We start from the raw sequence: 27360 nt of genomic DNA on the forward strand, positions 1-27360 counted from the left end.
CCCCCTCCGAGGGAATGTCACTTGTCCCCCTCCCGGACCGCGCGCAATGGTACCAACCCAGCCGCTTCCTCCTCCCCCTCCCCGGCCTTCCCGGAGAGGCTCCGCCCCCAGATCCCCGCCCACCAAGTAGCCTCGCCTCCTCAACCCCGCCCCTCTCCCGAATATTTTACTATGGAACCTCCCACCGCCAGCACCACCCCCTGCTTTGCATGGACACGCCCACGACGTCCCCGCCCCGGTTCGTCACCCTGCCAGAGGTGACGCCTACTCCCCACATTAAAGCGGCAGAGCCCCGTTTCTCAACTGAAAGCACCTTCCCAAGGGCCGGTGGGGTGGGAGGTGCGGCCAGGAAGGATATGTTCTTTCCCCGCGCCTTCCTCCCCGCGCACACGCTCTCCCGGACCTCCCCACCGTCTGCTGCAGCACTGGGGAGCAACCCAAGGGGACCAGTATAGGCGCGGAGGGGGGCAGGGCAGCGTGGAATTTGGCCATCTTTGACAGAAACGAATTGGAAGCTGCCAAAGGAAGGGGTCTTTCCCTCACGCTTTCCTGCTGCTCTGGTGCCGGCCTAGTCGTCGGTCTTCAAGGGCACCCCCTCCCACCTCCAGGATGCCACTAGCGCAGGTCCCGGGTTTTCACTCCTCAATCTGTGCACTGCGTTAGCGGTTGCCTGCTTTCTCCCTTCCCAAGGGAGCAGGCCCCTCTCGGGGTTGCACTCTCTCCTACCCTCTCCAAAGCTGGCTCTCGCAGGGTCCTGCAACGCGAAGGCTGGTGCCGGGTCTCTCCGTCCACGTCGAGCCAGCCCAGCCCAGCCCAGCCCCACTCGCGCGTCGCAACCTAGTGCCCTAGAGGACCTTCTGCCCAGATCCTCGAATGGCTTCACAACCGCTTTTCAATCGGAAGTATCGCTCCCCCTGATTTTGGGGGAGGCCTGTGCTTTGGAGGGCTCGAAGCCCAGGCGTCCCGGCACAGTCCCCTGTTACTTGCGAAGGTAACCCATTAGATTGCACTTTTTCTCAGAAGGAAAAATGACGGCGTCCTGGTGATCGCATGTTACTGAATAAAGCTCAGATTCCTGCTACTCCTGTTTTATCTTTGTGGCCCTCGTTGCTGCCTTGACCAACTGTAATTACAGACCCGTCTACTCCTCAATCCTCCCTGGTACACACTGTTGTTACATCTCTGTATTTGTGCTTTGTAGAGTCTTGATCACAACTCCGTGCACTGGCCCCACAGCCTTTCTGAATCAGTTAAGTGAAGGCTGCCTGTGTTCTCAGGTACTGTCTGGTCTCCCTGAAGAAAGAGGAGACAACATGGCCAAGAGAAGTAGATAAATTTGCTTCTGCTTTTGCTTACAACCCATAGGTTTAGCCAGGATACTTAATTCTGTGTCAGTTTCCCTGTCTATAAAGTAGGAAACCTCCCCTGGAGCAATCTTTTAACTAACGGTGCTGGTTGTAAAGAACCCTGAATGATACAGCTTTGGAAACCGTTTAAAAGTCTTGGGTGGCCTTGTAAGTTTCTATTCCATGTCTCCCCAGACTAGATGCTACGAAAAACTCTTTCTTTGTAGCAAGATGTTTTCTCTTTGTCTCGCATTATGACTAAGGATATAAATAAAGGGGAGGGAGACAATAGTATGTTTAAACAATACAAAGCAAAGATCAATTGCAGGATTCCAAATGAGAAACAATTAAAATGCTTTTCTGTCAAGTTTTGTTGGTAGGCAAGAACCTCTGTAAAAAGGCAGGAGGGAGAAGTAAGATAGGCACTTATGAAAAGACATCTAAACCCATGAATACACAAGAAACATTTGGGATTGCAAATGTAGGTGGAAAGAAGAGATTTACAGAGTGAACCTGTAAGAGAAAACCACTACTAAAATATAAGCTCCTGGGTGAGGTGTTCCAGACTAGATCATTTCTATGTAAAGTCAAGTTCACTATAACAATAACACATACAAAAAGTCTTAATTTTACTAGGCATTACACTCTCAACCTTATATGTCAAAATTCAAATTATTTACTGAGCCAGAAGAAAAATGTAAATGAATACTAACTGTGAAGCACTAGGGTAAAGGAGCAATAATATGAAGAATAACGTGTGCTAAAAGTCATGAAATCTAAAGGTTAGAGTCTCCATAGGAATGTTAAATTAGATGCATTGCACATGGGATAGAAATGCATTTAAAATATTATTTATCCTATCAGATAGTTTATCTTACTAGAATTTTTGTCTTCTGAATTCTCTACCTTCCATTCATTTCCATCTCACTTGAGAAATAATTCTATTTTGCTGGATAGAGAGCTAGAGCACTATATGTACATAAATACTAATGGACGATGATGAAATCATTTTTAAAAGCATCTCATAAATAAAAGCTTCAAACTGTTTCTGCTCCTCTAGAAATTCTAAGATAAAGCACTTTTAATCCAAACAGTTAACAAAGTTAAAAATTAAGGCTTTGACACTGAAGATTAATTTCACTTACTCAAAATTAAGGTTTGATTTCTTTTCTTCCTTTTTGAGATTTGCTTCTCATAATGAAGGTAAGCACTGACTCTGAGGTAAACATGGATGGTATAAACTTGGCCTCTTTCGTTTTTCCACTGATCACAGTATCTTTTATTTTAGTTTGCCTCCCGTTTGTTGTTGTTGTTGTTGTTGACCTGTAAATTGCACTTTCAAAATGTTTTTGTTCCCTTAGCTCTTGATAAATGTACACTAAAAGTTTAGGGTTGGAAGGAACCCCCTCCTGTCTTACAGAGGCGAATTCTAAGACACAGAAGTTTAATGATTTGCCAAGATTTTACCCATTTTTAAGGAGCAGATTTGAAGCCCAACACTCTTCAGCACTGTTCTGACTCCCAAGGGTTGTTCATTCCTACTTTTATCATTGTAGAAGAGAACAGAAGTTCTACCTCAGGATGTTAAAAGACTCAACAAGGCTGAGCCCACTCACCCAGCTGGTGGTAGGGCTGTCAGAGGCCCTAACAAATTCTTGCCTTGTTCAAAGCCCTTGGTTTGTCTAGTTTCCTGCTGCTTATACTGTTTCTTACCAATTCATCTACTTCATTGTCCAAACCAAAACAGGCAAGTTTCAACTCCAAAGGAATACTACCAAAAGAGTCATTTGGGACTGAAAATGAAGGGTTCAGATAGAATGACCTCTACCTGCATAGTGCTTGCTACATGTCCAATGCCATGATAAAATACCCAGCAAGCAATTTCTTCGTTAGGGTGCCCATGAAGAAGAAACAAATCTCCCTATCCCACTTTCCCCAGTCCCTGTAAGTCAATGGGGAGTCTCAGAGCTTCTCCCTACTGGGAAAACGTAAGGCTAAGTGTCTCTTTTGAAAGGAAGAAATCAATATTCCCACCTCCTTTCCTGCCGTTCCACCTGGGGCCATTGGCACTTTGATGTGAGCATGGGTCTTGTTCTGGGCTACCACAAACCTGCTGTCTGCAATCTGGAAATTGGAGGCATCCTCTCTGTGGAAGCTCTGACAGATCTGTGATGTGACATTCAGATTCCTCAAAAAGTTACCATCAATGTTTCTCTTTTGTTTTTTGTACTCAGACCTGTGTCGTTGTATCTCCTACCCTCTTTGTCTGCCATCAAAAAGTCAAGTCTTGTGACTTTCAGCCCGCTATTTCCGGAGCCCTGAATGATTGATATATAAATGCTGATCCTTAGGGCACCTGAATGGCTCAATCAGTTAAGTGCCAGCTCTTGATTTTGGCTCAGCTCATGATCTCACACAGGGATCCAGCCCTGCATCGGGCTCTGTGCTGATAGTATGGAGCCTGCTTGGGAATCTCGCTCTCTTCCTCTCTCTGCCCCTCCCCTGCTCATTCTCTCTCTCTCAAAAACAAATAAACATTTTAAAAATAAAATGTAAATATAAATGCTGATCCTCTAGCCCTGGTTTCCAATTTGAGCACAGCCCATCATAAATTAACCAGAAACAACCGGGATGTTCTACGTGCTCCGATCACTTCTCCCCAAATCTCTTCATCTTCATGCCAGTTCTTCACATTTGCCATCATAGTCCCACAACCCTTTTCCTCTTCAATCGCCACTAATTTACTTTTTCATTGTATTCTTCACCTCTTTCCCAACAAGAATTCTGAGTATTTCTACTCCTTCGTTTCATTTTCTTCTCCCAGACATCTCTCTAGGAATGGTGTCCCTCAGATACACCTATTTGATTTTTCCTGAGTATCCACCTTCCAAGCTGGAGGCCTCCCACTTCTCACAATCACCCTGTCCCTGGCTTCTCTGGAAGTGCAGTTTGACCACACCTCCATGGTTTGCATCCAGGTTGCCCTCATTTCCCACAATGCCTGTTTGGAGTGCCTGGCTACCCATGGTTCCAGTAGTGGAAATGCCTAATCTAAGATGCACCCATATTTTTGTTTCCACTCCTGGGCTGTCCGACATTACTAGAAAAAACCCACAAAACCAAGAAAGTGGGCCCCAACCAAACTGTAGGTGAGAGAGCCTCAACTGAACTTTGTTACTATTTACTGGGCAATTCTTCCATATATCCTTGTTACCTCCTATAACATTCTCCACAACAATATGCCAAATTTTATCCACTATTCCTACATTTCAAGACCTACCTTGTCATCTCACCCAACCTCTAAAGGAATTTTTTTTGCTTGGTTATTTCTCTTCCATTTACTCAGCCTTTGCTTTAATATCTCAGTAAAAATCTTTCTTACTCTGATCCTCTTCTTCCCTTTTCCTTTTATTCTCAATTTATCCAAAGGGTAACATTCTCACAATCCATTTTCCTGGATTCTGCTAGAATTCTCTTCAACATGGCCAAACCTAATTGCCCAAAGGACCCAATGAATATCCTTTCCTTTCTGAAACTCTTATAGCTTGAACCCCAAGACAGAATGTTATTCTGAGTTTGTCTCCTCCACCATATCCCCAATTTTATTCAGATGTAATTGACAGATAACATCGTATAAGTTTAAGGTATACAACAACAGTAGTTAACATCCTTCACCTCACATAGTTACTATTTTTGTGTGTGTAGTGAGAACTTCTAAGATCTACTCTCTTAGCAACTTCAAATATACAATATAGTATTGTTAACTATAGTCACTACATTCCCAGAACCGATTTATCTTATAACTGGAAGTTTGTACCTTTTGAACACCTTCACTCATTTTCCCCCACCCTCTACTTCCTGCCTCTGGTAACCACTAATCTCTTCAGTTCTTGTAAGTATGGGGTTTTTTTAGATTCTACATATAAATGAGATCATACAGTGTTTCTCCTTCTCCTACTTATTTCACTTAGCACAATGTCCTCAAGTTTCCTACTTGTTATTGCAAATGGCAGGGATTCCCTTCTTTTTTATAGCTGAATAATATGCCACTACACATACATAACACATTTTTAATCCATTCATCTGTTGATGAACACATAAATTGTTTCCATTTCTTGGCTATTGTAACCAAAGGGTGCAGATGCCTCTTGAGACAGGGATTGCATTTCCTTCATATAGATACCTAGAGGTCCGTCTCCTCTTTTTGTCTCCTAATTGTGAATGTTCCTTAAAGTCCTTGGCTCTTTCATCTTTCCCGTCTCCATGTCTCCGTACAATGCATCTCTCACTCTTCTAACCACGGCCGTTGCCCCTTTGCAGAGGACCAACACAACCTAGTGCCTTTGAGCTTAAATCCTTCATTTCTATCTAGTCAGCCCTCCCATCTAGAATCAACTCAACATGTCGAAAAACAAACTCTCCATCTTTCAAAATTAAGTCTCACCTCTGAATTTACTGTATTTAACTCACGCTCAAAACTTTGGAATAACCCTGATTCAAAATCTCCATCCATCCATCTCTTCTCAGTCACCAGTGCCACAAATTCCTCCTTAAATCAATTTCTTGTTTTCTGGTCCCAACTTGGGACTTCTGTAATTGACTCCAAATAGTCATTTCTGCCTCTAGCCTCTCCCCTTGTCAGCCAATTCTCCATATTCCTTCCAGAGAGGTCTTCCTAAAAGACTTGTTTATATATATTACAGTTCATGCAGTGCCTATTCTTGTCTAATTAGTGAAGCCCTACTTGTTCTTCTGGGCCCAACTAGGGCCTCTCTACCCTAAGATCTCAACGGTGTGCCCTGACAGGAACAATATTGCCTTCAGAGTCATCTACGACCTGAGTTTGATGGAATATTGTACTGCAATTTACTAGCTAAGTAACTTGAAAATGAAGAAAAAGAAATGTTCTTTCCTTTCTCATCCATTATGGAAGGAGGTATTTATATCACCAAATTTAGAACATAGCATGGATATGCAAACTTTTAATACCCTCTACCTTTTAAGGTAGTTCCTAGTCTTGTCCTATATCTGGAGAACAAAATCATATACCTCTGTGTTTTGCAATCATTTAGTCATTGCTATATTTATTGAGCAGCTACTAAATGCTGGACATCTTGAGGGAGGGCACAAAATATGAATCAGGTATCCAATTTTGTCCTCAGAATCTAATCAAACTTATACAGATGATTCATTCATTTCAAAAAAAGGCGGGGGGGGGGGTGGTTCAGGTATTACAGCAAAGCACCAAAGATCCAAGTAAGTGGACAAATCCCCTCATGTGGGGACCTGGGATCAATCTAGTTAAGAATACTAACAAGTAGACATTTATAATCAATTATAATAAATGCTATGAACTGGATAAATGCCAGATGTCCGGGGCACACAGCAGAGAGGCATCTAATCCAGACAGGAAAGTCACGGAATGCAGACCTGAGGGGAATCTCAAAGAACGCGTAGGAGTCAGCCCAGCAAAGGACTCAGCAACACGCAATGGCTCAGCTGTGTGACAGTGTATATAAATAACCACAATACAAGATAGAACGTAATAAATAAGTAGCAGAGCAGAGGCACAAAGTAAAATGGCAATCAGAGCAGATATATCATACCCGGGGTTGGGGGAGATGAGCAGAAACTGCTTCATGGATGGAGTGAAGGCATTTGAGATGGCCCGAAGTGGGTAGGGGGCAGGTTGAATCAGACCCGCAGTGGGGCTAAATCAGTGTCTTCTCCACATTCTCTGCAGCACCCTCACACAATGCCGTTGCCCCTTGACGGCTGCTGTGAGGATGACGATGATGATGGTGGTGGTGTCTAGGTTTTTCTCATAAAGTTGGCTCTTCTGATTTCCTACAGTGCTTGTAAGGGGAGACTAAAGATTCAACAGAGCCATTTCTCGGTAGAGGGATCCTCCATCGGACTGCCCGGCTTTGACTCCTGTCATCAGATGGCTGTGTGATCTTAAAAAAATTACTTAACCTCTCTAGGGTTTAGTCTTTTCTTCCATAAAGTGGATCAATGCCAGTATTTGCCTCTCAGGGTAGAATGTGAGGGATAAACGAATGACTGCATGTAGACATGTAGGACGAGCGCCTGGCGCATTGTAAGCGCCCGATAAATGTTGGTTATTATTACATTTCATCATCTCTTGATTATCCATGATGGGATTGGCTTTAGGGGGAGATTTTAGGAGCACTGAGGAGGTTACCTCAATACTTCACTTATTCTCACATTTAAATCTCCCTCACTGGTATCTCTTCAACTCTCCTAACACACTCCTCTAAACTCTGCCTTTAGAAATTCATACCTTTGGATTTAAGATGTCACTCCCCAAGCCCTTGGGAAGGGGAACACAACAAATTATTTTAATAATTTATCTGGCCAGACCTCCTTAACCATTATCTGTACAGAGGGAATGTTGTGGAGAAGAAAAGAAAGGCCAGTTCCGTAGTTTGGAGAACCTTCCTTGGAAATTAAAGTCAGGAGATGCTCAGAGGGCTTCCTGAAGGCAGTAGGTCCTCTGGGATTGGGGAGAGGGTCGAATTGGACAGAGATGCCAAGAAGTAACAAGGAAAACAAAAATAAGGTCATTTATTTTTAGTTTTAGTAAAGACAAGCTTTACTAATTAAGAGACAGTGCAGACCTTGAATTGGGGACTCTCCACTGACAGCCCCTTTCTCTATTCTGTGTTTCAGAATAAATAATTTCACTCAGGATTAATGGTGAATCATATCAATGAAGGAGACTATACAGGTGATGAAAAAACCCCTGGTTTTAAAGTCTGATGGGGCGCCTGAGTGGCTCAGTTGGTTAAGCGTCCGATTTCAGCTCAGGTCATGATCTCACAGCTCATGAGTTCAAGCCCCATGTAGGGCTGTGTGCTGACAGCTCAAAGCCTGGAGCCTGCTTCAGATTCTGTGGTCTCCCTCTCTCTCTGCCCCTCCTCATTCATGCTCTGTCTCTCTCCATCTCAAAATGAATTTAAAAAAAAACATAAAAAAATAAACTGTAAAACTTCCAACAACTTAGAAACTCTTTTAAAAAAATCTCAGAACGACTTTCACTTGTTTGCTTTCTTAGTTATCGTTTATCGATGAAAAGTTAAATTAGCATGTAATATGTGTCTTAGTGCCAAATTGAGAATTTCAGTAGAAGGTGAAGAAATAATCTTTGTCATGAATCTTACAGTCCAGTTGGGAAAACACAAAAAGTTTAGTGACAATGAGTTCCTAAGCTGTATTACAAACATGACAGACAGGACATAAACTTGACTTCTGGCGGGGAGGGACGGGTGCAGGGGGACAATGAGTAGAGTCTGGAGCAATCATCTGCAGCAGCAGAAGTTGAACTAGGCCTTGAAGAACAGGATTTGAGCATTGCAGAAGGGATAGTGACTCAGGAGGGATAGACAAGGAGCCAAGCAAGAGGCCAGAAGGAGAATGCTGTACGTGTGGACAGAAAATGATAATAGAAATGGTGATCACAAGCCATCACGACCGCTGTCCTTTACTGAGTATTTGGTACATGCATGCAGCAGGCAACAGTCTAAGGACTGTATTTACAGTGTCTCGTATAATACATACAAGTGATCCCACAAACTATGAACTATTGTTCCCATGTTACAGTCTAGGGGCCAGATACTTTGCGAGATAAAGTCACCTTCCTAAAATCAGGGGGCTGAGTGGGAGCTGAGCTGAAAACCCAAGTCATTCTGAGGTGAAAGCAGGTGTTGGGATCTGGGGGCAAATACAATTGAATAAACGGGGCAGGAATTCATTATACAGAACACAATAGTGAAGCACACACGAATGAGATACCGTGAGGTTAAAAAAACAAAAGAGCCACAGTTTACCAAACACTGCTTAATGGGACAGGTTCCTCTCTTAGAGTGTCATCCAGGATGTGATTTATAGTTATACCCATTTTACAGATGAGAACATCCAAACGGTAAGGTTTAATGACTTGGCCAAGTCTCACAGCTGTTAATTAGCATGCAGTTCAGATCGGAACACTCTTTCTTGCTACCATCCCGCCCTGCCTCTCTCCTTGAGCATGGGGAAGACTGGGTAAAAACAACACTACTGCAATTTGCATAGTAGTCTTTAAAGCCTTTCCATACTCGCAGACACATCTGATTATGATGACCATGTGCTGGGTTTGGAAGAGACCTCCCTCATAACGAAGAGGAAGAGTCAAAACAATCATTAAAATAATATTAGGCAGCACTGAGCGTTCCCCATACAACCGGCCCCCTGCTGAGGGCTTTGCACGGATTGTATGGTTGACTTATACCAACCCTATGAGATAGGCTCGGTTATCAATCTTCGCTTGCACATAAAGAAACTGAAGCTCGCAAAGGTTGAATAACTTAATGAAGGAGGCTGGGCTCAGATAAGTTGCAAAACTCACCCAAGGTCATGTGACAGTACGTGTGATTCTTGGACAAGAGCACAGCCCCCGGCTCCCCGTCCATGCCTGCCCTTCCGTGTGTTACTCTTCTAACAATCTATCCGTACCTTTGGGGAGGAAGACAGAACCACAGCAGACAAGGAGAGACACTCGAAGGCTGTAGAAATTTAGGTGTGAGGTGATGCAGCCCCAGAAAGGGTAACAGAAAGGTGAATGAAGAGGTGAGGCACCTAGGCGCCATTGGAGGAAGGCAAGAGTAGCTCATTTCTGAAGCACGTGAACACAAGAGGAAGGAAAAGAGCTTAAGTTTGGTTTCTAGCCTAAAAAGGGTGGAAGTGGTGGGGTTGGGGGCAGAGGGAGAATTGTGGTCAGAAACAGCGGTAGTTCAAAACCAACACTGGTCCACCGTGAGACACACTGTATGCCAACTAGGGGCAGCCATGATAGAAAAGACAGGTGACATCAAGTGTTGTGACAAGGGAGGGCACTATAACCCACTCATGCTGCTGGGGGAAATGTAAAATGGTGCGGCCACGTTCAAAAACAATTTAGTAATTTCCTAAAAAGTGAAACGTAAGTTGACCATGTGACCCGACAGCAATGCCACCACTAGGTGTCCACCTAAGGGAAATAAAAACAGGCCCACACAGACTTGTGTGTGAGTGTTCTTTAGCAGCCTTATTCTAACAGCCCAAAAATGGAAATAATCCAAATGTCTATCAACTGATGAATGGATAAATAAAATGTGTTGTGTTCCTCAGCAATGAAAAGGAACGGGGTACTGACTCACACTATAACATGGTGTACCTCCAAACCACTGCATGAAGCCGGACGCACAAGACTGTAACCCGCATCATTTTATCTACATGAAATGTCCCAGGAAAGGCAAATCTATAGAGACAGAAAGCAGATTAGTGAGGTCGGGAAAGGGGATCAACAGCAAATGGGTATGGGGGATGTTTCTGAGAGGAAGCACATGTTTGAAAATTGGATTTGGGTGGTAGTTGCACAACATGAAATTTGCCCCCCAAAAAATCAGTGAATTGTGTACTTAAAATGGGTGAACTTATGGTATGTAGATTGTATTACACTAATAAAGCTTTTTTTTTTCTTTTTTGGAAAGCGAAGCTGGCTTGTGAGGAAGAAGAAAGAGTTGTTTGAGAATTCTAGGTGACCACTGGATACTGAAATGGAGATGTCTTGCCAGGTGGGAGGGGAGGCTGGAGAATAGGTAAGAGAGGAAGCAATAAAAAGGAACAGGTTCACCCAAGAAAAAGGCACACTGCAGAAAAGGAAGATGTCAAGGACAAAACCTTTGGGGCAGGAATGATGCTTTGCCTTGGTTCATATGGTGCTTGCTCTGGTAGCAACGTGTCCAGGCTAATATTAACATTTGCTTTTATTTTCTTTTTATATAAATATACTTACTTATATTGCACCCACTGGGAGCAGAGGGATGTGCCCAAGGCTTGGCAAAGGGCAGGGTCAGTCTATGTGGGAAAAATTGCCTCTAAGTGACTAAAATACACAAGGAGAAGTGGGAACAGACTGAATGTGTTCCCTGTATTTTGCTGCTAAAAAGAGAAATGCACAAGCACTTTCACCAGATTAGAAATAACATCAGCATTAGGGAGTGTGGTGTTTCAAGAGCAATGATACTTCACTTAGTCACTAACCACCACCCAGGGTGGATATTATGCTGGACCACCCCCGGCATCAGGCTCCTTGGCCTCCATGTTGACTTCTGCCTTTAGAAGGAGCCAGCAATTTTCAAGGAGACTCTGCAACTGCTTTTCCCACTTCAGAATGCAGCGACCCTAGGGGCCCTGGCTGGTGCCAGGTTCTTGTTTTCAGTCCAGGTCTGATCTCAGGGTTGTGGGAGTGAGTCCCACATGGGGCTCTGTGCTGAGCATGGAGTCTCCTTGAAATTCTCTCTCTCTTTCTCTCTGCTCCTCTCAATATATACATATATACATACACAAATGCAAGGAACTGTCTTCTTCCGGCCCCCACCCCAGGACTTTGGGGAGGGGATCCTTCCAAGCTAGGGACTAAAGAGCCTCTCCTTCCTCCAAAGCCTAGCAATCCTTAAATGTTTCATTTTCACATCTCTGGTGAAAGTGAAACAAATTTAGACTACTGTCCTTGCTTGCAAAATACAGGGGGAAAAAAAGAATCTGGGATCTCCAGATAGAGGCAGTGGAGTATAGTAAAGGAAGCCCAGGGTCAGCCACACTGACCTCGGCTTCAGGACCACCCGCGTCACATGGTGGAGGGGGGGTGCAGCTCTTAATCCCAGGTCACTTGGAGACGAAGGCTGGATTTGGATAGAGGAAAAAAATATACGTTTTCTACATTTTCTTCCACTAGCTGGAATTTGTCATTTTCTTTAAATACGAGCACAGGCAATAGATCAAGACAGCACGGACCATCCAGGACTTGTTCCCCAATAGAATCACAGATATTTTTGTATCACCTTTCAGTTGTGCCAGATATCACAAATATCGCTTCAACTCGTCACTGATGACACAATTCCAGGAGTTGTTAAATTTGCCAGTAGACCTTTTTCTTAATGTTCTAACAAAGGAGCATGTATGTTAGTATATCACGGATTTGATGCTTTTGGTATTTTGATCATGTTTCATTATAACTAGTTTTGTGACACCATGCATTTCATTCTATGTGTCGAAAATCATCATTCTAACCCATAGGGTGTCACGAGACTGCCCAAAGTGGGTCCACATCCCAAAAGAGCTGAAGGACCCCGGGGCTGGAACAGGACCCCGGGGCTGGAACAGGACCCCAGTCCCTCTCCAGCATCACCAAAAAAGAGCCTCCCTACAAGGCAGGGAATCCTACCATTAGAGAACATTTCCTTCGGGTTTTTAAGATTCCCATTAAAATGCAAATGCCCCCAAAGGAGAAGAACTTCTCCGAGTGTTATTTGTTAACCCCTTAAATGGGGTTGTTTACCAGCTAGCTGAGCACAACACCCTACAATTCAATTAAACAAACATTTATTGAGCTCCTGCCACGGGTAAGGAACCAGGCTTGGGGAAAGAGAGGGAAATCCTCGAAGGTTTCACCTCTCAAGGGTGCTTGCAATCTAGTAGAAGGAATAAAGCAAAGCACAGAAAGGGCAGGAGGAGGCAAACTGCAGGGGAGGAGGGCAGGGAGCAAAGCACGTTCTGTGGACCGAATGGCTCCGAGGAAAGCGATCCCTTCAGGCATACACATTCCATGGACCTCAGAGGACAACCTGGGCCAAGTTCACTGCCCAGGGTGGCGTTCACCAGGTAAAGTAAAGCACTAAAGACACTTGGCGGTTGAGTTCCCGGTGAGGTATAAAGGGCCCGCGAAGCACACAGAGGAGGGAGTGACTCGGGGCCGGTGGGGGCAGGGGAGAGTCGAGAAAGACTGTTGGTTGTGATGAATGTGGCACGGAGGAAGTGACACATGAGCTGAGCCTATAGGATAAGTTTTTTAAAAGAAAGAAGACTGGGGGAAGGGAGGGGGGAAAGAAGGGGGGAGGGGCACCGCATTCCTGGCCGAGGTCTGCGTGCAGGGCCTGTAGCGAGGATGCCTTTAAAAGTGAGAGTAGGGACAGCGAGGGAGCCAGGCAGGAGATGGGACTGGAATTGGAAAACCGAGTTGGGCTGTGAAACGGCTCTTAAATTTAATGTGGAGGAATTTGCACCCCATACCTTTGGAACAATCAGAAAAGTCTTCAGGAAGGAGGGCCTTCCTAGTTGAGCTGGGCCATTACAGTATCGGGAAAATTTCTGCAGGTGGAGACGGGGCGGCGAGGCGGGCTTCAGGCTAACCAACAGCCAACAGCGGAGGCAGCTGGGGCCGAATGCACCAGGCTCTGGGAGACCGCGCCGTCCGGGGTGGGGGCGGGGGGCGCGCACCTGGGGGCGGGAGCAGGACACCTGGCCGGAGGGGACGGGCGGGGTGGCGTGGTCACCACTCACGTTCTTCTGGCCCCGAGCGGCCCCACCAGGTCAGAGCCCGGGGCGGAGGGGGGGGGGGGAAGTGCTGGAACCTGTTTACCAAATGCCCTGGGTGCTCTTGATGCGCAGTGACATTGCTGAGGGGCTGCTGCGTAGGAGACCCGGCTGAGAAGGAAGGTGGGCTTCGAGTGCTGGCTAGGAGTGTGCACTTGGGTTGGGAGGCCACTGGGAGCTGCTGAGAATGGACCCAGCGCGCGAGAACGGTGTTTGGCGAGCCAAGGGCGCTGAAGGGAGATGGAGGGGACAGAAGAATTTAGGATGGAAAGTGTGGGGGCCCAGGAGAGGGCTATTCCAGGGGTCCAGGAAGGGAGTCATGAGGGTCTGAATCACGGCAGTGGGAAGAGGAGGGAAGCGACGAATGTGACGATGCTTGGTGACAGACTCTACGTGGCTCACTGGGCAACTAAAGTAGGTGGAGGGGCTGAGTCACAGATTACTCCAGGGACTGGAGCTGGGCGATGAGGGTAACAGCATGACCTTTACAAGAAAAGTGGGGGAGTAGGAAGGCTGTGTGTTTCGGTGTAAATCGGTGGCACAGAGGCCAAGAGTTGTGTAGATTTTTGCTCTGAGGGAGGAGACACAGGTGGCCCACCAGGACTGCAAGGGGGCAGAGGAAGGCTGCAAGACCTGTGTTGATCACCACTGTGTTGAGGGCCTGGTCCCCCAACGGGGTGGTGACAGGAGCTCTGAGCTGTAAACCTAGGCCAGTCCCCTCTCTTCTCAGGAGCTCCTGTTTCCTCTTTGGAAAAGCAGGTGATAATAAAACTTATCACCCACTCATCTCATGGGAGTACTGGAGAGCAACCAATATACATACATAAATAAGTTTAAGGCACTCAGCGAGAACAAAGTGTGCTAGAAATGCTAAACAATAATAAATTCAGCCACCTCCTCCACCACCATAGTAAACAAGGTGTCTTCTTTCAAAAACAGATGTGGTTATCCAGATACTAACTTTGAGGCTTTTAATAAGAAGTCATGGAGTCTAAACTCTTGATTTTCAAGAATTCCCTCATTAGAGAATCTGAGGGACCCTAATACCTCCATCAAACGGAGGCCTGGACCAGACTCCCGTTAATCAGGATGTAAATTATTTTATCGCCCCACCTTCCCATTCCTGGTATCAATGTGTGAGTCATATCAGCATCCAAGGTACAGGCAGAGTCCCTCCCCCCACCCCTAAGCTGCACTCTTCGTCACACCCCTGAAGTCCTTCTCTTGGCAGAATGGTGCCGTATAAAATATTCAGATCCTAGGTGGGATGTGTGCAGTCTACAAGGGAAAGGAGGCTGTCAGAAAAAGTAAAAGAAAAAAAATAGCACTCCTAAAATGACAAAGATTGCAAATCCATTTTAAAGGAACACATCTCTAATGTGTTCCGTGCATAAGCACGTCTCTTAATAAATCCCACGCCAATCTCTGGCCCCCTCCCTCCCAAGAGCAGACCCAATAGGTAATAACTCCCCTCCTCTGTGGAAAAATCCAATTTTCACACCTGGTAAATGAAATAACTCCACTGTGAACCAAGGTCGGGTTGGGGTGAGCCGTTAACAGAAGGTTAGGGGCTGTGCATCATGTAACAGCTCTTCTGGGAACCCCTTTCAGAGATTTGTTCTTTTTATGCCAGTTGATACTATTCAGCCAGAAAACCTCCAACCTCCTGGGTTACAAAAGCTGAAGGCTTTGTCACCTGGAGTGGTTATGAATGAGTACTACGGTTCACGGGTCACAGATGTGTGAGGCCTGGCTCTGGCCTTTACCTCTTGTTTGGTAGGAAGTTTCCTTACGATTTGTGTACTTGCAGGAGATAAGCTTAAGCTGCATTCCTGACAAATTGCCCATGAGAAGGGGTGATGCTACTGAAATTTACCACCGTAAAGGAGTAATACACTGAAGGAATAAAAACGTATAATGCCCAAATCCAACTAGGATCTATGTACGGTTCAGACCTAATCAGGAACAACAAAGTGGACGTTCATAAGGAATCAACAACAAAACACACATACACACACACACAATACAAAAACAAAAAAAACATACACATTGGGACCCTGAGTGGCTCAGTTGGTTAAGCATCAGACTCTAGGTTTTGACTCAGGTCACGATCTCACAGTTTTGTGAGTTCGAGCCTCACATCCAGCTGCCAGCACGGAGTCGGTTTGTGATTCTCTCTCTCCCTTTCTCTGAGCCCCTTCTATGCTCACACTGTCTCAATCTCTCTCAAAATAAATAAATAAACTTTAAAAAACCCACAAAAACATATACCTACGGAGAACTGGAATGTGGGCCAGGAACACATCCCAGGATACATAAGAATTTAGCAAAGGCGACATCACAGGTAAGTAGGGGAGAAGGAGGATTACTCAAGACACACTGTTGGCATAACTGTTCTACTGTTTGGAAGAAATTTGAGATCCTCCTCTCACATCATATAATAAGAAATTCTAGAGGGGTTAAAGAGATAAATATAAAAATGAATCAGTTTTAAAAAAACTGGAAGAAAATGTAGATGAATATTTATCTGACCTTGGGGATAGGGAAAGATATTCTCAGAATAAAATCAAAGGAAAAATAAATAAATAATTCAATAGATCTGACTACACAAAAATGTACAATTCTATATGTAAAAAAATCATAAAACTAGAAGACCAACAGCCTAATAGAAACAGTATTTCCAACAAATAGGATTTTAACAAATATAACTGAAAAGGAAATTAACATTAGTCTCCTAAGAGCGCATATAAAGCAATATGAAAAACATAAATACCTGAGTTGAAATTTGACATTTCAATTCTTAACACTTCAAAATTTACCATTTCACACCCACAGAAAATTAATAGAAAAAATATCACTTGAAGACATCACTCTAACTAGGGATTGAAGAAATAGTAAATCAGTTGTATTTTCTATGATGGCCCAGCACATGGTAAACACTTTGTAAATATTTGTTGACTTGTTCAGATTGAAAATAAGTAAGAAAATTCCACTGGCAATTTGTAGGATCACATACCAATGCAGGGGTCAGCAAGCTATTTCCGTAAAGGGCAGACAGTAAATACTTTGGGGTTTGTGAGCCATACAGTCTCTGTTGCAACTATTCAGCTCTGTCATTGTGGGCCAAAAGCAGCCACAGACAAGACGTCAATGAAAGAACATGACTGTGTCCCCAAGATCTGTTCTTTGTGCAAACTTAAATGTGAATTCCATATCATTTTAACTTGTCATAAAATAATATCCTTCTTTTGATTTCTTTCACCCACCCATTGAAATGTGTAAAGAAAAAAATCCATTGTTAGCTCTTGGGCGATACAAAAACAAGTCACGGGACAGATCTGGCCCTTGGTTCATAGACTGGCCTGTCCTAGAGCAACATTTCTGGAACTCAGTTTAACACTATGTATCAGGAGACTTTGAAAGGCTTTGACCATACACAGGTTGGCCAGTATTAAAATAATCAGGTACAAATACTTTTTTAATTAAAAAATTAAAAGTATATACCCTATTCCCTGGTTTTCCCAATAATTCCCCTTTCTAGGAATTTTTTTTATCTTTTATTAAAAATTTTTTTTAATGTTTATTTATTTTTGAGACAGAGAGAGAGAGAGCATGAGCAGGGGAGGGGCAGAGAGAGAGGAAGACACGGAATATGAGGCAGGCTCCAGGCTCTGGGCTGTCAGCACAAAGCCCGATGCAGGTCTTGAACCTATGAACCGTGAGATTATGATCTGAGCCGAAGTCGGATGCCTAACTGACTGAGCCACCCAGGAAGCCCTCTAGGAATTATTTATAAGGAAAAAGAAAATGTGGACACTCAGAAATTTTTACAAGGAAGCATCTAAACATCAGCAGAATGGGGATGGTCAAGTGTACCCTCGTACATTTATACAGTGAAATATTACACAGTCATAAATCTTTCCAAGAAAACAATGCTCACGATATAAAGTTATGTGTAACAAAACCAGAATACAAAATGTATATATCCTAATTTTTCAAAACATATGTAGGGGTGCCTGGGTGGCTCAGTGGGTTAAGCGTCCAGCTTCAGCTCAGGTCATGATCTCACGATTGCGGGTTCGAGCCCCGCGTCAGGCTCTGTGTTGATGGCTGGCTTAGAGCCTGGAGCCTGCTTCGGATTATGTGTCTCCCTCGCTCTCTCTCTGACCCTCCCCTGCTACGCTGTCTCTCTCTTTGTCTCTCAAAAATAAATAAAAAACATTAAAAAAATTAAAAAAAACATATGTAATACAATTTACATAGATAGAAACATGTATATTCATAGAAGGATTAAGGAAATGAATTAAAACATGAATAGAACTCTAGAAGCTGGGTTTGTGGGTCATTGCATTTTTCTTTATTCTTTTGTCCCAATTCTCTACAGAGAATCTTTATTACTTTTGTAATAAAAAGAATACACTGGGGCGCCTGGCTGGCTCAGTCGGTGGACGGAGCAAGTACCTCTTGATCTTAGAGTTGTGAGTTTGAGCCCTGTGTTGGTTGTAGCGATTGCTTAAAAAATAAAATCTTTAGAAAAAGAAAGTTTCCTAATATTACAGTTAAAATAAAATAAACTGCGGCAGGGGTGGGGGGGAAAGTCCAGAAACCTAAGTTCACATAGAACATTCAGAGAAGAAAAAAAAAGAAAAGCCTTTCAAATGCCACCTAAATGTAAAATCTTGACAAAATCTGCAATGGAAACCAGACCCAGGCAACTGAAAGTCGCCAGGGTCTAAAATTCATGCAAAATCACCACAGGAGGGGAAAAAAGTTCTGATCAAAAGCAGCTGAGACCCGGAATCGACAACTGCCCCTGCACTGAACACATCCAGAAAAAGAAGCAGGAGATGAAAAGGCTGCCTAAGGTGCTTGTGCTCAGTGGGGCTGGTAGGGGGGACAGATGGCTTCTTGTTCCTGCCCCCAGGCACCCCCCATCCTCCCCCAAACAATAAACCCTGAAGCAGCCCTTGCCTCAAGCTTTGGAAGGACAGAATTCACCACCAAGGCTTGCATCTTTTATTACAGTGTGGAAGAGGTATGGCTTCTCTCTTCCAAGTGTTATTAGCCATTTACGCCCAGGTGCATCTTTTTGCCAGAGTGAGGGGTTAGGGCAGTTTAAAGAGATGAAAAGTTCCCTCAAGCACACTTTAATGATTTCACAGTTTGGTCTAGAACCTGACCCATACGCAGTTAGTGGGTGGCTATCCTCTGGGAAGCTTACTGCGTACCAGCTGATATACCAAACCTTTATATTAGTTGCTTCAGTTAATTCTACTAAGAAGCCAAGGAGGAGGACTTTTCCCAACATTAACCAATTGTCATACCAGTCAAGACAGACCAGATAAGACCTGGAGGGCTCAAATAGTTTGCCCAGGGTCATCTAGGTAAGAAGAGCCAGGTTCCAAATCTTTTTTTTCCTTAAGTTTATTTATATATCTTGACAGACAAAGCACAAGGGAGGGAGGGACAGAGAGAAAGAATCCCAAACAGGCTCCACGCTGTCAGTGCAGAGCCCAACTTGGGGCTCGAACCCATGAACCGTGAGATGGTGACCTGAGCCGAAGTTAGACACTTAACTGACCAAGCCACCCAGGTGCCCCTCAAATCCTACTTCTAAGTTTTCGGCACCAGTGGCTGAAATACGTCTAATTCTAAGGAGAGGCAGAGCAGAGCACAAGTATTACCACCAAACACACCAGGGTTCAAGTTTCAAGATCATAGCATGGTTGACTTCTCGGGGCCTCAGTTTTCTCACCTATAAAAATGGGAATCATAAAACCTATCTCTCAGAATTTTTGCAAGTTCAAAACTAACATAATGAAAATACCTAGTCCTCAATAAATGGTTGCTGTTAAGAGATGTGTGTGTGTTTTATTTTTTACCTTTTGCTAAGTCAAAGCTTTGTCAGAAGGTCTCTTCCAGGAAAACAAAAGAAAATTAAAGTCAGGAAATTCCTTAGGTGACTTGGGAGAAGGCTTTTTCTTCCCTTCCTTTCCCAGAGATCTTTAATTCTTTGCTTTTCTATTTAAGATAAGGGAAGCAGGTTTGAGACACCAGGTTGGGAAATGGTAATTTAGAGCATGTTTATACTTTAAAAATCAAGTGTAAACTCTCTAAGACCACAAACCACTGCTCATGGTGCTTTTTCTAAAAGAGCAGGAGCAATAAACATATTCCTGTAGGAAGACTCTGTCTCGCAGAGCCCATGAGATGAGCCGAAGGAGAATCTCCTACCCACAAAGAGGAAGGTGGTAACGTCCTTCACTTCCTTTGTGGTTTTAACCTAAACCACAAACTCCTCCCTTTTAGCTATAAGTCGTTTCTTTACATCCATTCAGACGTGTGTTAGCATTCTCCCACCTAATATGTCACTGCTTTCTCTGCCATATGGATAAAGATCATATGCTTCTCTTCCTCTGAAGAAAGCGTCTCCAGGCACAGAAATGGTTTTGAGCTGCTCTCACAACCCATGCGTTCTGTAGCTGCCTGCATGGGAGTCTGTTCCCAGAGATCTCTGGAAGATTCCAGAGTTCTTCCGATGCCTAGGCCTGTGGCTTGGAGGCAGAGAGGATGAATAAATGTACTGTACATCAGTTAGGCAAAAGAGGAAAAGGTTTCTCTTCCAAAATGAATGAGAACATCAGGGTTTTCAGTTGAAGACAATGGAGAAAATATAACGTCCTTGTTTTGGCTTAGGATTTTTGGTTTTTCGTTTTTGGTGTGGGGTTTTTTTCATTTTTGTTTTGTTGCTGTTGTTTTGTTTTAGAGTAGAAAGACGAATGAATGAAAGGGGGAAATAAATGCAATGCTCAAGCCAAGGAAAGGAAAATCAGAAAATCCCCCCAAAGTGGTAGGTTCAGGAAGGTGGGCAGACAGCTGTCTCCTCACTGCTGCTGTGGTTCCCGAGTTAATATTTGCCAGACTTAGCATTCCTGTGAGTGCCGTTGGGATAATGGGCCCCACTCAAGTGTCACGTGAGTTCTCCATCTCAGCCGAGGGACAGGATTTCAGCCATATCACACACAGCTCTCATTACTTGTAAGGAAATGATCTTACTGAGGAAAGCAGCACAAACCATAAACACATTTACTCAAGGCAAAGCTGTTAGGTGTACCCCTCAACGTCATGACTAACACATTATGCTGGTCTTCGCTGCTCATGTCCGAGTCCAGAATAGCATTTCCTAAGAGTAGATCCAAGAGCCACTTCAGGTCATGAGCTATGTTATGAGAGGGGCACTCTTGGGCTTAGCTTTCTTTTCTGAAGGGGTAGAATGACTATCATTTTCTAGGGAAGAATTTACTAAGCACCATCTATGTCAAGCATGTTATCTATTCCAAATTGTAGAAAAAAGAAATTTCTTTATCCTTGAGAAGCTTATGATCTCCTTAGGGAACCAGTGGGCCAAAAGTCAGGATTCTAAGGCTAGAATCATTAAAGCCATCCTCACTGGTGCCTTCCCTCCATCTTTTGGGTTAAATAGCAACAATAACAACATTGAGACCTGAGGAGCCTGAGTGACCATCCTTGGTCACCCAATTAGTTAATTTGCAGAGATGGAACCCAAATTTTCTAACTCCAACACTGAGGACCTTTCTCTCATACTTTACCTATACTTCAGAAAGAAAAGCTAGAACAAAGAACTGCACAAGTCAATATGATACAAGCCACATGTACAGAAGTGTTATGGCATGCAAATAAAGGGAATGCAAAGTCTGAATTGAGTTAGTCCAGAAAGGTTTCTTTGAAGGAAGTTCTGAAGGATGGGACGGGCAACAGTTGTCAGAAACTCAGCTCCATCAACATTTCTGAATGCCTAATATGAACGAAGCACTTGACATAAAGAGGAGGAATGCAATAAGATGAATATCACATGGTCTTTACTCTAAAAGACAACAGTGCTACTAAGTTTATTAATGACAGAAGGGGAGTAACTGAAGTCACACAGTTATTAGCCATCAGGAGGAGAAAGGCAGATTCTTGGAAATACTGTGAAGGCAAAGAAAAACTGGCCTGGAACCAGGAGGGAATATTCTTGGAGAGGGAGACTCAAAATGTATTGAAGTGTCACAGAGGAGGGAGGTTTGCTAGATTTAAGCTGGATAAAGGGGGAACAATCAATTAACTTCTAAAACATTTGGAGTTTGTCCTTATAGACATACTGCCTTAGGTAGCTAGATTCACTCAGAGCTTGATATCATGAAGACATTAAACACAGATAGACACACACACAGACACACACAGACACACACCTCCTAGGCAGCACTGCTCTAAAGCTCATCCTGGTCAAATCCCAAAGACAAAAGGTGCCTCAGAGACTGATCCAACATAACATTACAAATGAAAAAAATCAAGGTCCAGAGAAACAAAGCAAAAACTTATTTTTTCACTAAGAAAAGCAAAAAAGGTCGGGCCCCAAACTAGAGCCCCTTTGTTCCAGTTCTAGTGGGTATATTGTCTAAGCCAAAAATTGGAACACAAAATACACGTGCATTTGTAAGCATAATGGAGCAGAATATTTAAAATAAAGAAAAAAGGTTACTGTGTCCTAGATGATGCTTCCAGAACATTCCATTGCATTGGTCTTTTTGTTTTGCAAAGGCACGTTTTAGAAGAAAACATAGTCTACTCCCGAGTCAAGGGAGATTTCCACAGCCATAAAAGAAGCATTGGAGTCTATCTCCATCCAAGATGAGCCCTTCATGAAAAAGAAAAACCACAGGGACTCTAGACAAGTCTCTGATAAACAAAATGAGATGATAAATAAGACCATCAGTTCCCAGGGCACCAGGTTTTCTACAAAGCCAAGTATGCGTAGGGCTCAATAAATTCTAAATATAAACTATAGCAAGCTGATGATGACCTTGGCTGGTGTACTCCTTGGGTATCGTAAGACACTCAGACCACACAATTTTAACCTGGCTTACCTGTTACTTGTATAAATGCAAATCGAATTATTTTAATATCATGGTTAGATCACTTCTGGTTACTTAACAGCCAAAAAAGGGGTGCCTGGGTGGCTCAGTCGGTTAGGCATCTGACTTCAGCTCAGGTCATGATCTCATGGCCCATGAGTTCAAGCCCCCTGTCGGGCTTTGTGCTAACAGCTCAGAGCCTGGAGCCTGCTTGAGATTCTGTCTTCCTCTCTCTCTCTCTCTCTCTGTCTCTGCCACTCCCCTGCTCATGCTCTGTCTCTCTCTGTCTCAAAAAGAAATAAACTTTAAAAATCTTTAATAAAAAATAAAATAAATAAAAGCCAAAAACCGCCCCCAATATTAGCACAATACTTCAGGAAGCTTAGTAAATTATTCTTGCGCTAAAATAGTCATCCAAGATATACACCAAGCCCCATCCACACAACATAACGTAATGATGATGTCCTTTATATAAAAGAGATTTTTTCCTCTTTTGGTGGGGCTAGATTTGCATGAATTCATCCTCACTTCTTCACCTAACTCCTTTAGGTAGGTGATACCAGACACCAGAAGCCGAGGAAGTTGCTAACAGTGACGAGAACCCGTCACTCCCACCTCATTACGCTGGTACTCCATGAACAGCCTGTAGAAGATCATCTTAAGACTTAGTCAGAACAGAAAAACCCAGGAAGATTCAGGACTCATGCTCGATGATGTCATTATTGTCATAAGTCAAAAAGCATTTCTCATTCATTAGTCCCAGTACCATTCATAGCATTCAAATTTCAGTATATCGCCACAATGTTTAGTAGGAGTTTTGTTTAAAAATAGACTCACAGAGCTTTGTGCTTTTGGTTTCTATGTATTGAATTTCTCATTCTCACCTCCCGTCTTGGCCTAGAGTAGGAAGTGAGCTAATTTACTGTTATGATTTAGTGTGGGCTACGGTGTTGGGTCAAGAAATAACGCCTTTCAAAATGGATATATCTGCGTATGCATAGAATAGCTCCAGAAAGGCATATGCAAAACTAGTTACCTCTGAAGTGGCTGAGGGATGGGGTGGAAGATGGAAGGGGACCTTTTCATTTATACACTTGGTGAACTTTATACTTTGTGTATCATCTACTCATTGCAAAAAAAAAATTATTTGCATAAAAAATTTTAATGAATAAAACTGTTGAGTTTCTTTTTTAATTTTTTTAACATTTATTCATTTTTGAGAGACAGAGAGAGATAAAGCGTGAGCAGGGAAGGGACAGAGAGAGAGGGAGACACAGGATCCGAAGCAGGCTCCAGGTTCTGAGCTGTTTGCACAGAGCCCAACACCGGGCTCAAACCCATAAACTGTGAGATCATGACCTGAGCCAAAGTTGGGCACTTAACTGACTGAGCTACCCAGGCACCCCAGTTTCTTAATTCCTAAATCTGTTTCAGCAGTGACCAAGATTAAAGAGCAGCTGGTTTCCAGGGTACCTGAGTGGCTCAGTCAGTCAGGCGACCAATTTTGGCTTAGGACATGAGCTTGCAGTCTGTGAGTTCAAGCCTCGTGTTGGGCTCTGTGCCGGCATCTCAGAGCCTGGAGCCTGCTTCCAGTTCTGTGTCTGCCTGTCTCTCTGCCTCTCCCCTGCTCGCTCTCTCTCTCTCTCTCTCTCAAAAATAATAAACATTAATAATAATAATAATAATAATAATAATAAAGGCACCCAAAGTTGTAAGGGTGTTTGTTCCATTCTGACCTAGCCTGCTTCTTACTCCTTCACAATGCATCTGGTGTCACACTTTCTTTTAAACATCCAGCACAGTTACATTTTTCAAAAGTTGTACCTTAAGGTCTATTCATTTTATTTATGTATTTGTAGTAAACTCTATGCCCAACATGGGGCTTGAACTGATCACCCCAAGATCAATAATCACATGCTCTAACAACTGACCAGCCAGGAACCCCAGCAGCAAAGTTAAAATTTTTTTTAATTCCTGAGAATTTTGAGAAATGCAAATCAAAACCACAATGAGATATCACCTCACACCTGTCAGAATGGCAAAAATCAAAACCACAAGAAACAATAAGTGTTGGCAAGGATGGTGGGAATGCCGACTGGTGCAGCCATTGTGGAAAAATGGTATGGAGATTCCTCAAAAGTTAAAAATAGAATTACCATATGATCCAGTAATGAACTACCGGGTATTTGCTGAAAGAATATGAAAATACTAATTCAAAAAAATATATGCACCCCTATGTTTATTACAGCATTATTTACAAGAGTCAAGATATGGAAACAACTCATGAGTCCATCGGTAGATGAATGGATAAAGAAGATATGATATGGACACAATGGAATATTACTCAGTCATAAAAAAGAATGAAATCTTGCCATTTGCAACAACATGGATGGAGCTAGAGAGTACAATCCTATGCAAAATAAGCCAGTCGGAGAAAGACAAATACCATATGATTTACACATATGTGGAATTTAAGAACCAAAAGACAAACCAAAAAACAGACTTTTAACTATAGAGAGCAAACTGATAGTTACCAGAGGGGAGGTGGATGGGGGATGGGGAAAGAGGTGACGGGGATTAAGAGTGCATTTATGATAAGGAGCACCGAGTCATGTACAGAATTGCTGAATCGCTATATTGCACAACTGAAACTAATATAACACGTATGTTAATTCTCTGGAATTAAAAAAATAATAATTCCTGAGAATTTTGTGTCACCATTTGCAATAACTAGACATTCTTGGGGTGTGCCAAAACCACAACTGACAATCACTGAAATACAGATTCTGAAGGTTCTCACCACATTTTAAAAAATTTTCAGAATCCAATGATATATAAATGTACATAAATTCTATATGGTTGACTCAAATTCTCATGCACTTATTAGATCCAATTATCGATTACGTGAGTATGGACAAAAGTCTCTATGTTGTAACATAAGTAGAAGCATTAAATAGATAAAGACAGTGAATGGTTAAAGGATCTATTGCAAAATTGTAACATGCTTTTTGAAATGAGAGAAAAGAAAATCTATTTTCTGATCCCTTGCCAAAATAAATATTCATTGTTTGTATACACTCCCTGGAAGCTTAACTTCAGAATTTTATTTAAGTTTATTTATTTTGAGAGAGAGAGAGAACAGGAGCAGGGAGGGGTAGAGAGAGAGAGAAGGAGAGAAACCCAAGCAGGCTCCCCACAGTAAGCACAGAGCCCTATGTGAGGCTTGAATTCATGAACTGTGAGATCATGACCTGAGCCGAAATCATAAGATGAATGCCTAAGCCACTGAGCCACACAGGCACCCACCCCCACACCTGTAGAATTTTAAACACGAAAAAAAAAAAAAGTGTGATGCAATGGAAACCACCGGCTACACCAGCACATAGGGCTGAGTTCCAATCACCCAACTTATCCTTCTGACAATGTATTTAGCTCCTGTTTGTCAAACACCTGTCCAGTCCCAGCTCTTGGCTAGGTGTTGGGCACTGGGCACAGAGCAGGGCAGAGGGACATAAAATTATAATACAGCAAGGGAGGAAAACTACAGTGAGCCCCGGAGGGGAGGGAACCCGTTTTCGGGGTCAGGGGGAACCTTCTGGAGGGCTGATTAATCATTCAAGGTGCGACCTGAGGGGGTGACCTTGGAGTTAGCTTGCTGAAGCCACTCCCTAAAACGGATCGTGGTAGTTACACTGAAGATTTAAGAAGTCTGATTTTGAAAGCATTTAGGAGTTTGGGGGCACATAGTAAATGCTCAATAAGTAATAGCTGTTATTGTTTGCTCTTTTTGAAGAGTCGCCTCTGGGTTACATATGAGGCAGCCCCCAAAAGCATAAACCCTACAAAATGTCCTTCCGCTAAATGCTTACGTTCTGCGGCACACACCGAGGGGCCGAGGAAACAGCGAGGAGACAAAGCACTCATCCTCCCGGCTGGAAGGCCTTCGGCTCGGGGTTGCAGTCACCGCGACCATGAGGGCAGCCCCCCCCCCCCCCGCCCCTTACTTTTTGTCACAGGGTTAACATGTTATAGGAATCAGATCTAAAGTCCTGGCCCCCTCAAAGGCTGCTGGGTCTCCCTGTTTAATCAGACATGAAACAAATCGCGTGCTCCGGCAGAGGCGTACAAACACGCTTTAATTACAATATTGTAACACCAATTAGAGATCTATCTAATCGAGGACTCGGCACTTCCTGCTTGGATATTACTCCCATGTTGGGATAATTACTGCTAATTAAGCTTGGAACTAATTAGGCTAAATGATCTCATTTATACCAACAAAGATGACTTCTAGGAGTTCATAAGAAAAACTAGGGTGATTTTATCATTCCTGGACTATTTGGCATTTCACGCTGGAGATAAAACACCATTCCCTGCATTGAAGGTGCACAGAGAGCTTGATCCCCTGGAATTCCGGTCCCAGATGGCAGTAGGATCTTCATTTGTCTCTACAGATTCTCCTCTACAAACAATAATATAAAAACAGTGTCCACTCAAATCCACCGTGTCCTACCACAAATGACAACCAGTCTTAGGAAAGGTGGCCCCCAAAAGCAGCCTGGTGGGGGCTGTCTGCCCTGTGTGACGTTCAATAGGCCTCAGTATTCTTACCACAACTTTCACCGCTAAGAGTGAGGCGCGGGTTTGGAGGTCAGGCAGACAGATCGGGGTTTCGAGGATAATAA

The 27360-nt window shown here is 43.4% G+C and overlaps 1 protein-coding gene across 9 annotated transcripts in view; it reads right to left on the reverse strand.

Annotated features, from left to right (window-relative positions):
* Nucleotides 1-27360, reverse strand: part of BCL9 (BCL9 transcription coactivator) — an 83046-nt gene that overhangs the window by 24935 nt on the left and 30751 nt on the right. Inside the window, exon 2 of one of the 9 annotated variants that reach the window (XM_029946666.1) lies at nucleotides 11994-12070. The exons of 7 other annotated variants lie outside the window; for them this stretch is intronic. The gene's annotated coding sequence lies outside the window, so the exon portion shown is untranslated. Of the gene's footprint in view, nucleotides 1-57; nucleotides 76-11993; nucleotides 12071-27360 lie in introns of those variants that run through there. One more of the 9 variants, XM_029946667.1, reaches the window with a different exon arrangement.

Source organism: Suricata suricatta, chromosome 8 (assembly GCF_006229205.1).
Source record: "Suricata suricatta isolate VVHF042 chromosome 8, meerkat_22Aug2017_6uvM2_HiC, whole genome shotgun sequence".
Lineage (NCBI taxonomy): Eukaryota > Metazoa > Chordata > Mammalia > Carnivora > Herpestidae > Suricata > Suricata suricatta.